Consider the following 4,783-nt stretch of genomic DNA (forward strand, 5'->3'; position numbering starts at 1 on the left):
AAGAAAGAAAGAAAGAAAGAAAGAAAGAAAGAAAGAAAGAAAGAAAGAAAAAGAAAGAAAGAAAGAGGAGGGAGGGAAGGAAGGGAGGGAGGAGGGAAAGAAAATAAAGAAAGAAAGAGAAAGGAAGAAAGGAAGGAAGGAAGGAAGGAAGGAAGAGGAGGGAGGGAAGAAAGGGAGGGAGGGAGGGAAAGAAAGAAAGAAAAAAGAAAGAAAGAAAGAAAGAGGAAGGAAGGAAGGAAGGAGGGGAGATTGGGAGAACCAAGAAACAGAGAGGCAAAGACGGACTACGAGAGCCCAGCACACAGTATGGTGGCCCCCAGGTGGGTGTGGAAAGCTCCCACGGACACACCTCTCCCTCCTGACAGAGGGCAGCATTCGCTTATGCCACCTTCACGACCTCTGACACTAACAGGATTGTTCAAGGACAGCAGCCCCGTTTGGCACCATCTGTACTCGACATCCCGGTGACTATAATCTTGTCAGGTTTAGACATAACTTCCGATGCAAAGACTTTTTCGATGTGGCAAGTACATCCAACAGATTCTTGGCTATAGTCTAAGTCTGTTCAATATTCTTTCATAGGTAGGTGTCCAAATGGCAAAGGCGATGGTGTGGGAAATTGCTTTGGTATTTGGGGCCGGGCACGAACTCTCCAGCCTCCAATTACATTCCAAAATCCTTCACACAAGTGGTCGCTTGGTCCCTGAGAAAAGACGTTTGTGCAGATTTGCAGAAACATGTTGACAGCTCATTCTGCCCACCAGCTTTCTGAGCCTGCACAAGTGACACGAGGCACACACTCACACTCTCCAGTACACCCATGGTTCCCTCCAAGATGTTCTTACCCCTTTCTCTCAGGCAACAGAAAATAAGTATCCATTGACTTCGGGCCCAGCCAGTCAGGAATGAGTCAATGTCAAGCCACATCACGGTTTCAACTGGCAAAGAGATGACTCTTCATGGGCTGCAAAGTACTTCCCTCTATGTTATCTCATTTGAACCCTATATTGGCTCTCCCAGGCAGAAGGAAAATAAATATTTAAGAAGTCATATGCAAAGCACTATGCTGAGTAAATACACGTTTTAATTCATTTAATCTTCCCACGAGGCCGGTGTTCAAATCCCCTTTATTACAGATGAGGAAACTAAAACTCAGAAAGCGACAAGTCTGGCCCAGGGTCCTCAGGTTAGCAATGGTCAAGTTAGGATTCTCAGTGGGACATCAAGTCATCGGGCTCTAAAGACCACGTCTGTTTCACTGTGCACTCCCCAGTCAGCATCTTTCTGTGTAGTTACTGCTCGGTCTTGCTCAGTCTCTTTTGCTGCTTTAAAAAATAAGTTTGAAAACATGGTCCAGAGAAGTTAGACCTTTCAAAGACACCTGTCAAAATACATTTATTCAGCTAAGCCTTTGATAAATATATTAGTTTGCTAAGGCTGCCATAGCAAATACCATAGGCCAGATGGCTTAAGCAGAAATTTGTTTTCTCATTATCTAGAAAACTGAAGTCTGACATCAAGGTGTCATCAGAGGGTAAGTTGTTCTGGGTCCTATCTCTCTCCTTGATTTGCAGATGGCCATCTTCTCCCTGGGTCTTCACACACTCTGCCCTCTGTATGTGTCTGTGTTCAAATTTTCTCTTCTTGAAGATGGATTAGAGCCAAACTTCAAGGCCTAACTTTAACTTAATTATTACTCTAAAGATCCCATCTCCAAACACAGTCACATTCGGAGATACTAGGGTTTAGGTTTTCAGCGTATGAATTTTGGGGGAACACAATTTGACCCATGTCAGTAAGCATCGTGTACCCTCAGCTGGTGCTTAGACCACCCAAAGACGCTACCTAAAAAAGGGATATTCTTGTGACTAGTTAAGAGAAATATGACAACTAAGGAAATTGAACATGGAATTAGCGACTTATTACAAAAACTAAAGAGCCTAGCAAAAGGCAAGAGTCTGAATATAACTGTTCAGCCCCTGTTTGGACACAAAGAAAGTAGAAACCCAGGTAGCGCAAGGTACCTTCGCTGTGCAAATTTTTCTTCCACTAGTATGTATTTCTGTACATACTGAAAATTATTATTTAAAAAAAATCTTTTAAAATGGCAACCAATTACATTTTCCAAAGATGACCACAACAATATTTCCCACACTACATGCTTTTCTTACAACGTGATTTTAACACTCCTTCTGTTGAGTGGTGGTGCCTATGTCTCTGTAGGCTTGTAACTACCGAGGAAGTGATATCATGTGACCTCGGATTAGGACATAGAAGGCAGTTCAGCTTCCTCCTGATTCTTGCAGGACACGTGCTTTGGGAGAGTTGAGCCCTCCTGAGGCAGTCTGATTCCCTTGCGGCCACTAGTCCATGTGCAAAATACATGGAGATCCCCAAGACTTCAAGAGGCAAGAACTGTCCCTCCAGGTCCCGCTGTTTAAGCCCTAGACATGGCAAACTGCAATGATGTGTAAGACCCAAAGCCAAAGCCACTCAGCCAGGCATCCCCCAAACTGCTGAACCACAGAATCCATGAGCATAATGAAATTATTGTTGTTGTTTTAAGCTGCAAAGTTTTGGGATAAATTGTTACATAGCAATAAATAACCAGGACGAAAATATTCTGATTGTCTTTCTGATGCTAATTTGACTTTGCTTCTTCCAAAAATTAGTCCAAATGAGTAAAATGATCATTTCCTCTTGGCATGTCTATAGATTTTCTACTTGGCACCCTCTCCATCTGCAAATGGCAATATGCCTTTGGTTTTCATGTATTCCATGGATGCTGCCTGTGTCAAGAGGTCAACGCTGTATGAGTTCTACAAATAAATAGTCCCACCCACCATCACCTTTCATGCATTTCCTAGGACAGTCTATATCCAGTTCATGCGGCAAAAATCCATGTCTGTTTCCATCTTTTCTCCCCCAGGTGTCTGCTACAGCCATAATCTCATTTCTTCTTAGGAGCTCTAACTTTTGTTTATCTACTTGTAGGTCTTTTTCCTTCTGTTCTGTTAGTGACATTAGGCTTTCCGCCTCCTGAGGGTTGACCTCAGGTCAAGGTAGGAAACAAAAAAGACTCAAAAATATTCTAACTCAGACCTAGGAACTAGTGATGTCACCATAAGATGGGGTTTCTGTGTCCAGTTTACTAGTGCACCTTTATGGAAGCTGGGAAGGCTGCATCTACAACCTGGTGCTTTCCCCCCATCTGGCTTCTACTCTCTCCCAGCCAATCTCTGATTAGAGTGAAGAATCCTTCCGGGGTAACAGCCAGTTGAAAGGAGGTGTGTTCTTCTCCACGTAGCAAGAGCTATTCATTCATGATGCAGAATTACAGGAGCACGGGCGTGCATTTCCTCCATTGACCTGATGAATTCAAACACGAGCGATTCATTCCCTAGAATTGGGTATTGGTCCTGAATAAGTAAGATTCTTTTAAGGTGGAAGCTGGCTTCACAGCCACTTGGGTGGATTTGGAATTTATCATACTCAGTGGTCTATCACAGAAACAAAGAACTGAGGTCTCCTTCATAAGTGGACTCTGAGTGCCTAGCATAATACTACAAGAAAGGGATTGGCAGTAACAGAACACAGCCAGGGGGATGGGGGGGAGACACATAATATCAATAAGGGTGTCTGATCCTAACCCAGGCGAAGTGAGGTCCAACGGGAAGCCCAAAATTTGACCTGTACCTAAACCACATACACAATCTTGACTTGCACCCCACAACTTTAAAATTAAATTAAATTGAGTTAAAAAATAAAGTAGAAGGTGGCCAGAACGAGATTATTTCTGTAGCAGTTTTTAACAGTCAACCGAAGTACCCCATCTAAACTGGAAAGGTTACCCTCCAAAAAAGAAAAAGTAAGTAAGTTTTGTGAACACACAAAATTAGCCAACATATATTGAATGATACTAGCCACTTGTGTAAATATCTTGTCCTAGAATTAACAGCATCCTAAAAAGTTGCCTTTAACTGCATGGTTGACCATAGAATGGGAGAAAATATTTGCATACTATGCAGTCTAACATCCGGGATCTACAAGGAACTCAAATGAAAGGAAAGGAAAAAAACAACCCCATTACAAAGTTGGCAAAGGGCATGAACAGGCACTTCTCAAAAGATGACATCCAAGCAGCCAACAGACAATGAAAAAAATGCTCAGCCTCACAAATCATCAGAGAAATGCAAATCAAATCTACAATGAGATACCATCTAACTCCGCTAAGGATGGCTGTCATTAATAAGTCAAAAAACAACAGATGCTGACACGAGTGCAGAGAAAAGAAAACACTTCTTTGCTGTTGGTGGGAGTGCAAACTAGTGCAACCTCTACAGAAAGTAGCATGGCAATTCCTAAAAGAACTAAACATTAGCTGCGGGGGGCCAGCCCCTGCAAGTTTTGGGGAGTCCCTTGGAAGATGTGGTGGCGTCGGTGAATCTGTAGGGATAGATATTAAAAGAAAGAAAGATGGAAGGATAGATATAAAGAGGAAGAAAGTGGACAACTGTTCAGTGAAATGAGCAGAAGCCGTTTATTGAAAGTTACAGCAGGTATTTATCCCCAAATTTTAGACAGGCAGTCTCACAAGTCTTTCACGTGAACACAAAGCCAGGTGCGGGGGGGGGGGGCATCCCCCACCCACCAGATGCTTAGGTGTGAGGAGGAACAAACCCCAAGATTGTCTCATTGTTCCCTTTGCTAGTTAATGTTCTTCAAAAGCACTGTAACATTCTTTACTAGCCTAATGATGCTCTGATAATCAATAACTTCTAAA

Source organism: Carlito syrichta, unplaced genomic scaffold (genome assembly GCF_000164805.1).
Source record: "Carlito syrichta isolate Samal-C Ts95f unplaced genomic scaffold, Tarsius_syrichta-2.0.1 Scaffold304758, whole genome shotgun sequence".
In the NCBI taxonomy this organism is placed as follows: domain Eukaryota; kingdom Metazoa; phylum Chordata; class Mammalia; order Primates; family Tarsiidae; genus Carlito; species Carlito syrichta.